The sequence below is a fragment of the Gekko japonicus genome, unplaced genomic scaffold, assembly GCF_001447785.1.
Source record: "Gekko japonicus isolate JY-2015 unplaced genomic scaffold, Gekko_japonicus_V1.1 scaffold5849, whole genome shotgun sequence".
In the NCBI taxonomy this organism is placed as follows: Eukaryota; Metazoa; Chordata; class Lepidosauria; order Squamata; family Gekkonidae; genus Gekko; species Gekko japonicus.
Window position 1 is genome coordinate 28334 of NW_015176611.1, and position 13447 is coordinate 41780.

The window sequence follows — 13447 nt, forward strand, 5'->3', positions numbered from 1 at the left end:
GAAGGAAGGAAGGAAGGAAGGAAGGAAGGAAGGAAGGAAGGAAGGAAGGAAGGAAGGAAGGAAGGAAGGAAGGAAGGAAGGCTTCTTGCTCCTTGTGGCCTGGGGTTGCTGGGAGCAGGGGCTTGTTGCATGTGCCAGCCTCCTGGGCTCTTTACTGCCACAGCTCCGGCAGGAAATGACCCCTGGTGATATGAAATAGCCAGCCAGATGTTTGGTTTCTGGCCTCTAGTGATATATGGGGGCTATACAGCCTGTGAAACATCAGGACAACCACAGCAATTAATCCAGTTCAGCATCCGCCAGGAGGGGAGATTCTTCCAAACAAAAAACACAAGACCATGGGCTTTCTATTTCAAGAAAAGATATTTTATTGGTCCGGCAACTGCAAAATATACAAACGTCCAGAAGGCGGACCTGCAGCTGGCACAGCTTCATCTCAGAGGCAACCCCCCCCCCAAACACACAACAATCCCATTCAAATATACAGAATTAACATCACACTCCAAAAAAAAAAGTCAAAAAGGAAACCCGTTCTCCTCCCCCCGCCCCCTCAGCTCTGCAACATCGGTTTAAATAAATAAATAGCACTCTGCTATCAAAAAATGTGATAAAAATATAAATTCAAGTATCAAAGGGAAAAAAGACACCCCCCCAACAATCAAAGAAGAAAATCATTGGTGTGGTTCTCCATCGCCTTTCCCCACCCACCTAGCACTCCTTGCTATGTTCAGCGAAACAGCAAAATCAACGCCCCACCGTCCCACTCCGCGCACACCCCCTTCCTTCCTTCAGATTGCCAGGAGCAAAAATAATCCGGTTTCTTCCAGGATACTCCTCTCTGAGTGTGAGTCAGTAACTTTTCATCTTTTCCCCCCAATCGAGTGGAAGAGAGAGTTTGGGTAAAACAGCTTATTGCGGCCGGCTAATGTGCAGTTTGTGTAAGCAACTGGTTTATGTAGCTGGGGCAGGCGAGGGGAAGGAAAAGACACACTTGTGCATGAGATAAAAGAAAGGGAAAAAACCTGCAGTCTGCATTTAAGCAGCTGATGGGTGTGTGTGTGTGTGTGTGTGTAACTCTACGCATGCACGGCACTCGCTCCCGGAAAAACACCATAAAAATCAACTAAGGAAGTGTCCTTGTAGCTGTACACTAATATACACATAGAAACCACCTGGTGTGGTGAGCCCCCACCCCACCCCAGTAGAAATCTTCAGCAGTCAGACATGGCCCAAGTGCGGTTCCCACTTTGGCACAGCCATAATAGAAAACCATTAAAAAAAAGCACTTAACTATGACACAGCCCTAATGCGCAAGGCACTACTGTTCAGCCTTCCCCCGTGCAAGTTTGCTCTGCCTGTGAAAAGCCGTAAGCTACCGACCTTTCCCTGGAGCAAGAAAGTTACGAAAGAGAAAAACGGGAGAGAGGTTTTAATCTGCGGAAAGCCCCGTTGAAAAATCCTCTGCTAATGGGACCGAGAGGGGCTTCCTTTGTTCGGGACACGTCCCTTGTTTGGTGGTACGGCTCTGTAAGCGAAAGGAAGAGATGCAGAACAGCTTGAGATGGCTTCAGCAGGTATTGGAAGGAAGGCATATAATGCCCGTGGAAATGACACCCAAGCCAACCCCCCCCCCAAAAAAAACCTACTTATTAGGGGGTTCGAAAACTGGCTTTCCAAGAGAGCCGATGCTAAATATTCAGCAGATTCCCAGAGTACATCAGGTTTTCTTCTGGGATTAACGTTCGGGCCTTCTGCAAAAGTGTCAGATTTGAAAATCAGTGGCGGCTCCCCAAAAAACCCAACGAATGAGAAGCATTTGGGAAGGAAAAGCCGCGGCTACTGCCGAGCAACCCTGGAATTCTCTGCCATTGTTTTTAAGGTATGGAAGCAACCTCAAGGGAACACCCGCATGCCCGGAGGGGGAGAAGAAAAAAACTATCCCGCGAATTCTTGCAACCTTCCACTCCCTCCCAGATGGTACAACAAACAAGGAGTGTTGCAGGGAAAATATGCCTGTTTTAGTCTTGTCTACAGCACACAAACCTCTCTTGCAGCAGCTCGGAAGAAAGATGCCAAGCTGGACTCCAAAGCAACACACGCCACACAAAACACAAGAGGAACAGTCCAGGTGTGTCTTGTGTTGGCTGCATGGCCTCCGATATCCAGGCCGATTACCACTTCGGGCTACTTGCCTATCAACGAAAACTGGTAAAATCTCAAGGAGTTGGGGCCAATTCATGGTACAGAGTCCTCCCGTCTCACATGTGTCCAGAGTGAATCCCCAGGCTTGGGGTGGCCTGATTTGTATCGGGATCACTGGTGCATAGAGACAGCAAGCTTCACATGCACGGGTTCCCAACAGGGTAAAACAGCAGCTCCTCGGGGTCATTTCACGTTGGCTGCAAGGGGAAGGCCTAACACCCCCACACACATTTCCTGTGCACCCACAGCAGATGTTGCAAAGACTTTGCAATACGGAAACTGGCCTATTTCCTGTGCACCCACAGCAGACGTGTGGGGATGCAAAGACTTTGCAATACGGAAACTGGCCATTTGTCTCCAGTTTGTCCGATATGCAGCATCCCTTCTTCAAACATCCCCAGCGTTTCACTGGGAGACACCTGGCTAGTAGTCAACCCGGTGTGAATTCGCACAAGGAGCTCACCCAGTACGGCCATCCTCTGATTATTGTCCACCTGGCCGTGAACCAGTCACAGGAGAGGCCCGGCTCCTGTAGCAACCCCATGTTTCCAGTTGCGCGCTAGAACGGGATCCGGGCTTAGGAGGAACTACCTGCAGAATGGTTTGCTACTATAAGTCCTCCCTTGGCTCAGATATGTAAACAAGCCCCCCAAAAATTTCCCTCGCCTCAACACATGCAAAAGGTTCACGTAGCTGAGTCTGAAAAGAGTGATCAGAAAAGTCTTAATCGTATGTCTAAAACTGGTTTTCTAACTCTAGATCCTACCTGGGTTGGGAGGAGCTCTAAGGAATAAAACGGGTTAGTGGATGGAGAGGTGATTTCCAAACAAAGTGAACATTCCGCTGTGTCCCTTAAGGGTCTATACGTCCCCAATCCCCCGTGCAACCAAAAATGCAAATTCCCATGCAGACAACCTGCTATCACTCCCTCCAGTTTAACCGCATGACGGAAGTTCTGTTACAAGTTACTGAGGTCTAAAAAAAAAAATTAAATCGCTGTGGGCGGAACCCCAGGCCAACCAAAGCTATCCAATTCTCTATGCATCCCTTTAATAGTCAGAGCGATACAAATTTAGTACTGTTTTTGAATCAATACAGAACTTTTTAAAAAAGATTTGGAAGGGGGGGGGGTCCCTCGCTGTTTCCCCGACAACAGTCGGGCAGGATGGGGGTTCATACAAACAGACGAGATCAACTATCTCCCGTGTCCCGGTGCATAGCTTTGACACGCCTTCCGAACTGTGTTTCCCACACCTCCAATATCCTCCATTTATTTACACACTGCAAGAGGAGCGGAGGGGTCTCCTTCCATCTCAAGGCAACGGCGTCGCTTTACAGGTAAGCCTCCCCCTTCCACTGCTACGTAGAATATCCAGTGTGCAAACGAAGTACCCTTCAAGCCCGCTGCCGTCTATCACGCCCTGAAGGAAAACAAAAAAGGCATTCGACCTCTAAAAATCAGATGTTGGATCCACCTTTATAATCTAACGAGACCGTTCTTCTTTCTTCCTCCCCACCCACCAAAAAAAGTCTTTTTCCCCCCTGCCTCCGTTCTGTTCCCGAGTCCAAGTCCAGCAAGACGATCAGCTACGGAAGAGGGTCAAAGACAACAACAAAAGGTTGACCCTCAAGCTTGAGCGAAGAAGGACCGGAGGTGCGGCGGGCGATGTGAATGGAGCCGGCCGTCCCTCGCCAGCTTCACCAACATCGCCGGGAGAGATTCAAGACCGCTCGTGGGAGACGTTCAGCTTCTGCAAAGGGGGAGAAAAAGAAGAAACGGTGAGCGGACAGGTTTTTTTTAAAAAAACAAAACAGGCCAAAAAAGAACAGAAGCAACAGAGCGCCTTCGCATGCAGGGCAACGGAGAAAAGCCATCGCCGCATAAAACATTCTCCGGGGAGGGCGGGAGAGAGAGAAGGACCACAATGACTCCCTTGTCGAAAGGCAGCAAGGGTCACAGCGCAATCCATGAGCAACCGTTCATAACGGTGCGAGTTCCGTCTCCTCCCCGGCCCTTAGTCTAAGTTCTGAAGGTCTTTTAATTAGCTGGGCTCCTTCTCACTCAGCTCCCTGCCAACTTTCATCGCTTGATTTGAGACTTATTCAGCACAAAATTATGTTAAGGATGCACTGGACACCACAGCGACTCTTTGGCAAAGGACGGAGGAAAACGTCTTAATTGCTGGCATCGTAACTCACAGGACGCGTCCCTGAAACATACTGACTGGGATGCGTCCAGTCATTCGGTTTTTCTGGGAAGAAGGTCGTAACTCACAGGACACGTCCCTGAAACATACTGATTGGGATGCGTCCAGTCACTCGGTTTTTCTGGGAAGAAGTTCTTACTCATATCGATTTCATATTGGAATGTTCGTTGATCTGCAGGTTTGTATGTACTTTTGAACTGAAAGTTCGTATGTACTTTTCAACTGAAGGTTCGTACGTACTTTTGAACTAAACTGAAGGTTCGTATGTACTTTTGAACTGAAGGTTCGTAAGTACTTTTGAACTATTTGTGAAGCGAGAACGGATGCCTAGCCAAATGCTGCCCTGTCAGGGATAAATACCACCCCATCTGATTTTGCAACTCTTGAAGTTGCAAAGGGATGTTCGAGGGGGGAAATGGGGACAATCAACCATACAGCTCCCCCCCCAAAATGCAGAGGTTCTTGGGTCAGCAAGCAGCGTGGGGACCCTCATAGCTTTCTAGCGCTGCAATGTTTCAGGGAAGGAAACACAGCCTCAAAGATACAGCCAGGTTAGTGCAAAATTGCAAAGGAAACACATGTCAAGAAATTCCATGGCGAAGGAAGTTGCACGAGCATGGGCCAAGGGTATGCACGCATCCCCCCTTGCGTGCGCGCACAGACAACCCGCCGGAATAATCTCAAGCAGCTGTTATTCCACTGAGATCATAAGCAAGGTAGGGAAACAAACAATATGCACCACGGCAGGCTGTTTTACCTTGGAAATATTAGTAAAGCGGAAAGTTTTGAAAAAGAGACAAACGGGCCGACTTGCAGCATAGAAAGTTAAGTGGGGGGGGGGGAGAGAAGAAAAGGCGGTGAAGGTGGAAAGCTTGCAACAGGATGACCCATTAAGAGCCACGTTTCCTCTAAGCTGAGTTACTGTGAGCCAGCTCAGTTTTTTAGCCTCCAGCTCACACATTTTTGTCGTTGCTCAGGAAGGATGGCAAAGTAGAATTTCTGCTCACAAGACTCCACACCTTAGAGGGAGCACTGGTAAAGAGTGCCTAGAATTGGGGCTCTCCACAAGACAAGATTGGCCTAGCCCAGGACAATCTAGGTTTTTGTCATCCTCCCCTTCCGCCAGGGGGCTCCTGGTGGCACGCATCGTTCCCCCTTCTCCATTTTACCTCACAACAACCCTGCGAGGGAGGCTGGGCTGGGAAAGAATGACTGGCCCAAAGTCAGCCGGAGAGCTTCGATAGGCCGGCGGGCTGCTGGTTGCGACTTTGGTTGAGAAAACAGAAGAAACGGGCCGGTTGGGGATTCGAACCCAGACCCTCCTGGTCCTAATTTGTCACTCTAACCACTGTATCCCACTGGCAGCAAATAGGGGGAAGAGGGGGAAATAAGAAGTGAGGGATATCGGTTTAGAAGTGAAAGCCAGTGAGAGGAAGGATCGAGATTGTCCCCCTGTGGTTGCATCTCTAGGAAACTAGTCCCGTTAGCCTTGGACCGGCCCCATCCTAAATGAGCAATAATGGTTCATTTAGACCTCAGCTTCTTGTATGTGCTCTGACCTGGATGGCCCAGGCTAGCCAGATCTCATCAGATCTCGGAAGCTAAGCAGGGTCAGAGGTGGTTAGTACTTGGACGGGAGACCTCCAAGGAAGTCCAGGGTTGCTACGCAGAGGCAGGCAATGGCAAAACCACCTCTGTTTGTCTCTTGCCTTGACCTGGATGGTTCAGGCTAGTTCGATCTTGTCAGATCTCAGAAGCTAAGCAGGGTTAGTATCCCTGAAACGTACTGATGGAAGACCTCCGGTTAGTACTTGCATTGGAGACCTCCAAGGAAGTCCCAGGGTTGCTACGCAGAGGCAGGCAATGGCAAACCACCTCTGAACGTCTCTTGCCTTGACCTCAATGGCCCAGCCTAGCTCAATCTCCTCAGATCTCAGAAGCTAAGTTAGTATTAGGATGGGAGACCACCACGGAAAACTCGGGCTGCTACGCAGAAGCAGGCGACGGCAAACTACCTCTGTCCGTCTGTCGCCTCGAAAGCCCGACTTGATGACATCTGCCACCACATGCACAGAGTTTCATTTTCCCTGAACCGCCACATCATGCTCATGGAGTGGTCAGAGCGCCGGACTAAGATCAGGGAGGCCCAGATGAGAATCCCCACTCTGCCGTGGAAGCCTAAACCAGTCACACCCCCTAAGCCTAGCCTGCCTCACGGCAGAGGTTAGGGTAGAACGGAGGAGGGGAGTACAAGCTTAAGATGCTTTGGGTCCCCGTTGGGGAGACCGGTGAGCAGTGTTCCCTCTAAGCTGAGTTAGTGTGAGCAGGGCTATTTTGGGGCAGGAACGCACAAACTCGGCTGGCTCCCGAGTTGGCCACGCCCAGCAGGAACTCATTAGCATAATAGGCCATGCCCAACAGCAGCAATTCATTAGGATTGGCTACGTTAGGGGTGTGTGGCCTAACATGGAAAGGAGTTCCTGCTACAAAAAAGGCCCTGGGTTTTGACAACAAACAGGGTAAACAGAATAAGAAGCAAAAGGTGGGTGTGGCTGGATGACCACACTTCTGGTAACATGGGGGTGCGACCTAATATGCTAATGAGCTGTGTTGTCAGGGGTGTGGCCTAATATGCTTATGAGTTTCTGCTGTTGGGTGTGGTCTATTATGCTAATGAGTTCCTGCTGGACTTTTTCTACAAAAAGAGCCCTGAGTGTGAGCCGGCTCACAAATTTTTGTCTCGGCTCAGGAATGGACGGGCTCCAGAGCAAACTAATTTTACGCAGTCGCCAAATCGCCCGCTCACAACTTTTAATGCCAGGAGCCCACAAAGTAGAATTTTTGCTCACAAGACTCCATAGCTTAGAGGGAGCATCAGGTGTGTGAACGGGCACATGAGGGGGGAATGGTTCTATGTCCTTTAATACCCCCTTTGGATCTGTTATTTCCACCAAAGCTTAGTGGGTTACCGCTTCAAAGTAGATATTCTTACAGTATTTGAAGGGCTGTCCCTTAGGAAAGCCGGGAGCTGTTCCTATTGGCAGCAGAGATGAGGACTCGCAAGAATGGGTATGGGTGGAAAGATACTAGCTGCATATTACATAAAAATTTTATTTATTGATTGATTGATTGATTTATACCCCGCCCTCCCAACGGCTCACACCCCCTAAGCCTAAAATTAAGAGTAGTTCAGCAATGGAATCGGCTGCCTCGGGAGATGGTGAGCTCCCCCTCCCTGGCCGTCTTGAAGCAGCGGCTGGACAAACACTTCTCAGGGATGCTCTGGGCTGTTCCTGCCTCGAGCAGGGGGGCTGGACTAGATGGCCTCTATGGCCCCATCCGACTCTGTGATTCTATCACAGTCTTAAGCAGAGGAAAAGGTAGCAAGCCAGATTCACGAGACATACAAAACCGAGCGTTGCTTCTCTCCCCCGAATACAAGTTAGTGTTTGGTGGCTGCCAATCGAGAGATGCGCCAGTAAATCAATGGCAGAAAAGAAAACAAGGCCCAATATTGCACAGGTATCAATGGAGGAAACGGGGGAGCCACCCGGGGAAAACTCAAGAGTGCTCACAGCAGGAAAGGGAAAACCAGGCCAGCCAGGCAACAGAGAAAGGAATCAACCCCCCGAGAAGATACTTACAGGCAGGCCTTTCCCAGGACAGGCTGTAAAGGAGACAGAGAGAAAAGGGGGGGAAATGGGAAAAATCAGTAATGGGGCGTCAAGCGGAAGGGAGACCAAGGAGCAACAGAAAGACCACACAAAGGGTTAATCGGTTTGCGAGGAGGAGACGGAAGACGGAAGACAAGCCGCCCGCCCACTTGCTCAGAAGGTCAGGTAAGCCCTTGGGCTTTTCTCAGTCCACGTGTGGTTCCACTCCCCCTTCAGGCTTTCCTTCTTCCCAGGAAGAGGAAAGCATTCCATTTGGCCCCGCCCCCTGTGGAAGCCATTTTGGGTTTGGCGCTCACCAGCCAATGTTCCCTCTAAGCTGAGTTAGTGTGAGCTAGCTCACATTTTTTTAGCCTCCGGCTCACAGATTTTGGTCTTTGCTCAGGAAGGAGGGCTCCAGAGCAAACTGATTTATGCAGCAGCCCAATCGCTCGCTCCCCACTTTAATGCTGGTAGCTCACAAAGCAGAATTTTTGCTCACAAGACTCCACAGCTTAGTGGGAACATCGCTCGCCACCCCCTTTCAAAATTCCAAATGGGCTCACAGGCTCAACAAGGTTCGGGAGCCCTGAACCAGACCTTGGAAAGCAAGTACTTTTGAAGGAAGGACCTAACAGGAAGGCATTAGCCATGAAGAATGGACAGGGAAGGTCTGTTCGGATGTTCCTGAATGAGTTTTGTGTCGAGGGTTCAAAGGGATCCAAGCCGATCACACGTGCCCCGTTCCCATCCTGATGTAAAGCCACACGCTTTCACATGATCATGCACAAATCCCCCCCCAAAAAAGACACACACACTCAAGCCTGCCTCTCCCAAACAAGCAAAAGGATAGGAGCAAAACCAAGCGCCGTAGACAATCTCAGAGGATTACCGCCATTTGGCAATTAAGAAATCCCCCCGGAAGGTTGACAAAGCAACAGGGAAAAAAAGAGACACAAATGCAAAAGACAAAAGCCACGGCACAGCCAAGACCACCACCACAACGGAAACAAAACAAAACAAAACATCAACGAAAGAAGGTAAACCAACTTGTCCGGGCAGCTGTGCGGGCGCCTCCTGGGGCATACAGACGGGGTGAGCGGCCGAAGCGGCGGCAGCCACATGCTCCTCAAAGCTGTTGATGCGTGGCTTTTTGGTGGGCTCGGGGCTCGCTAGAGGGGTGACGCTATTGCGGCGCATGAGGGCGTTGGGCCCCTTCTTTGCGTCCTACATTCGAGCGAGACAAAAAGATAAAAAAAGGAAGGAGATATAATATAAAGTTATGGGAAAGAAGCAGGTTCTCTTCTTTTTTTTAAAAAAAAATACATGATGGGTTAATCTGTTTGCCAAACACGCACGCACGCACACACGCATCCGAAGGTCAAGAAGATGGGAGACCGCTTTTAAAAAAGAGTTTCAGGTGGTCGGTCATGTTGGGTCGCAGAAGAAGAGCAAGATTTGAGTCCACTGGCACCTTAAAGATCACCTAGATCACTGGAGTTCGAGACAAAGCTCCCTTCGTCAGAATGGAGATCCCTGGGCCCTTATACCCCAGCCAGAAGGTGAGAAGGGTGTTGCAACAAAGGGATTTGGGGTGCACAGAACTTGTTTAGCTGCTGTGTGAGACCAGGATGATGGACCAGATGGGCCACTGGTCTGCTACAGCAGGGCTCTTCTTATGTTCTTATGAAGGCCTCAGCCTCTCTGCCCTCTTGTTGGCCCTCCAGAGGAATTAGTTGGCCACTGTATGAGACAGGATGCTGGACTAGATGGACCACTGGTCTGATCCATATGAGATCTCCCAATGTTCTCATGAAGGCCTTGGCCTTTCTGCCCTGTTCTTGGCCCTCCAGAGGAACCATTTGGCCACTTTGCGAGACAGGATGCTGGACTGGATGGACTACTGGTCTGATCCAGCGGGGCTTTTCTTATGTTCTCATTAAGACCTCGGCCTCTATGCCCTGTTCTTGGCCCTCCACAGGAACTAGCTGGCCACTGTCTGAGACAGGATTGCTGGACTAGACGGATCCCTTGTCTGGTCCAGCAAGTCTGTTGTTGTTGTTTTTCAGGTGGGTAGCCACGCTGGCTTGAAGCAGCAGAACTCAGTTTTGACTCCAGTGGCACCTTTTTTAAGACCGACCAAGTTGTATTCAAGGTATAAACTTTCGCATGTGTGTACACTTCTCCAGATACCGGTACCGGTTTCAGAGGATCGTGGTGTTCATCTGCAAGCAGAAGAGCCAGATTCAAGTCCAGTAGACCAACAAAGCTCCAGAGGAAGGGAACGCTGACGCTTGAAAACTCATGCCCCCCAAAAATCTTGTTTCTTCGGCGCTACTGAACTCGAACCTGGCTCTTCTGCGCCAGATTAGCAGCACTGCCCTCTGAAACTGTCCTGGTATCGTGAAAAAGTGTTCGTGCGCACAAAAGCTGTTAATTCCGGGAGATCTCCAGGGCTCACCTGGAGTTTGGCAAACCTCTCCAGGAGGTCTGAGTAACGCACGGAAGGGAAATTACTTCCTCTCTCGTTCTCGAGGGCTCTGTATCAACACAACCGATGTTTACCGGCCACCTTTCAACTCCGAATGCCGCGACCCACATAAATCCTTTTTAAAAGGTGCGCTCCCAACAGTAAACATATTCACCCTCAACCAGATTCCTTTCTTTAAAGAAAAGCAGCGAGGAAACCAAACCACTCTGGTCCTTGCGGAATAAATTAAAAAAAGCTTTTGCTCTGGAAATTGTAAGAAAATAGAGGCCGTGTGGCGCAGCATTGGGGCCCTTCAGAACTAGAGATGTGAAGGTCCGGGAAAAAAAATGGAAAAATTCAGGGGGGGACCGGGTTTTTCCCGTTTTTTTCCTGAAGCCTTTTTTTTCTCCAAAAAATTGGAAAAATTGAAAAAATAAAAAAAAATGATTATGGAACGTTTTATTTTAACATGATGTTTTAACATTTAACATGATTAAATCATTTAACATGATTATTTTAACGTTTCAGTTTTGTTTTTGCATGGGGTGGGTATTCTGTTTGTAATAATTGTTTGGATGCACTATATTTTTAATATGCTAGTTGTGATCATTTCATGCCAAATAAAAATGTCCATAGTCATATTTTATGTCCCTAAAGTAACAGAATGACTTTCAATCTAGAAAAGACAAAAGAAATGCTAATGTAGCATTTTTTTTCAATTTTTCCAAAAATTTCCGTTTCCCCCCGAAAAAAAACGGGGAAACCTGGGGTTTTTTCCGAGCTTCAAAATTTCCGGAAATTTTACATCTCTATTCAGAACAGGCCCTTGCCTTCTAGCAGGTAACTGTCTCATTTCCACAAAAAATAAGAACGTTTCGGGGGGCTGAAGACCACACCGGACTGGGCTTAATCCATTCCCTAACAGTCACAACTGGGGTCAGGCAAGGGCACCTTTCTTACTCAAGGAGGTGACAGGCCTCCGCGGAAGACCCAAGGCCCACTGAGCCGAGTGGGCCACAAACACAAATCAAGAATCTTTTTATAAGTAAAATTAAAACTAAAAATCCCAAGGTTCTAAGTATTTCTTTTTCTTTTTTTGCTTTCCGTTAAACTGACACAAGGAAAAGGTTGAAGGAGACCGTGAGGCAGGCCAGGCCTACCCTTCTATAATGCGCCTCAGTAGGCCGAAGCCTCCACTTGCTTGACTTCCACCTCAGCTAGGGTTGCCAAGTCTCACCTTGTTTCGAAGGGAGGGACTCCCAGGTTGATCCCGGAGCGCGTGCGTGCGGAGCGCAAGCGCGCTGCATCCACGTCACCAGGAAGTGACGTGATGACGTTGGGCACGGGGCCACGACCATCGCCCTTGCCTTCTAGCAGGTAACTGTCTCATTTCCACAAAAAATAAGAACGTTTCGGGGGGCTGAAGACCACACCGGACTGGGCTTAATCCATTCCCTAACAGTCACAACTGGGGTCAGGCAAGGGCACCTTTCTTACTCAAGGAGGTGACAGGCCTCCGCGGAAGACCCAAGGCCCACTGAGCCGAGTGGGCCACAAAGAATGCCGCGACCCACATAAATCCTTTTTAAAAGGTGCGCTCCCAACAGTAAGCATATTAACCCTCAACCAGATTCCTTTCTTTAAAGAAAAGCAGCCAGGAAACCAAACCACTCCGTGGTCCTTGCGGAATTAAAAAAAAACTTGCTCTGGAAATTGAAAGAAAATAGAGGCCGTGTGCCGCAGCACGGGGGCCCTTCAGAACAGGCCCTTGCCTCCTAGCAGGTAACTGTCTCATTTCCACAAAAAATAAGAACATTTTGGGGAGCTGAAGACCACACCGGACTAAGCTTAGTTCATTCCCTATCAGTCACAACTGGGGTCAGGGAAGAGCACATTTCTTACTCAAGGAGGTGACAAGCCTCCGCAGAAGACACAAGGCCCACTGAGCCGAGTGGGCCACAAACACAAACCAAGGATCTTTTGATAAGTAAAACTAAAACTAAAACTCCCAAGGTTCTAAGTATTTCTTTTTTTCCTTTTTTTGCTTTCGGTTAAACTGACACAAGGAAAAGGTTGAAGAAGACCATGAGGCAGGCCAGGCCTACCCTTCTATAATGTGCCTCAGTAGGCCGAAGCCTACGCTTGCTTGCCTTCCACCTCAGCATTGTTAGAAAGGCTCGAACACTACCTAGGTGAGAAACTGCCTGGGTAGGTTGTATAGAAAGGAAGTGGTGGGTGTCATTCGGAAATTGGACCTCCCCGAATAAGAGTCCCACCACACGATCCGGAAATTTCTCCCTCCCCTCTATCTCTTGGGAGGCCCCCCATCCAAGGCTGACTCTACTTCAAACCTAACAGGGTCACGCCTTGAGGCGCTGAAGACTCAAACGCCCCTCTAATTATAGAAAAACCAGGGCTATTTTTGGGCAGGAACGCACAGGAACGGAGGTCCGGCTGGCTCCTGAGTTGGCCACGCCCAGCAGGAACTCATTAGCATAATAGGCCACACCCAACAGCAGAAACTCATTAGGACTGGCTACATTAGGGGTGTGTGGCCTAACATGCAAAGGAGTCCCTGCTACAAAAAAGGCCCTGGGTTTTGACAACAAACAAGGTAAACAGAATAAGAAGCAAAAGGTGGGTGTGGCTGGATAACCACACTTCTGGTAACATGGGGGTGCGGCCTAATGTGCTAATGCGCCGTGCTGTCGGGGGTGTGGCCTAATATGCTAATGATTTTCTGCTGTTGCGTGTGTCCTATTATGCTAATGAGTTCCTGCTGGGCTTTTTCTACAAAAAGAGCCCTGGAAAAAGCCAATGCTTCGTGCCAATCGGTGGGTGTTTTCATTCAAGTTGGGTAACCCACTCATAGATCTGTGCCTGTATTAAACCATCATAGGATCTGCTCCCTGCTTTCC

At 49.1% G+C, this 13447-nt stretch overlaps 1 long non-coding RNA gene across 1 annotated transcript; it reads right to left on the reverse strand.

Moving 5' to 3' along the window:
* Positions 1-2513: 2513 nt before the first annotated feature.
* LOC107124139 lies at positions 2514-9282 on the reverse strand. Its single transcript, XR_001482976.1, has 3 exons — positions 9110-9282; positions 8054-8076; positions 2514-3953 (listed from the first exon to the last, which is right to left on the reverse strand). It is a non-coding gene; the product is annotated as an uncharacterized LOC107124139 (long non-coding RNA).
* Positions 9283-13447: the final 4165 nt, after the last annotated feature.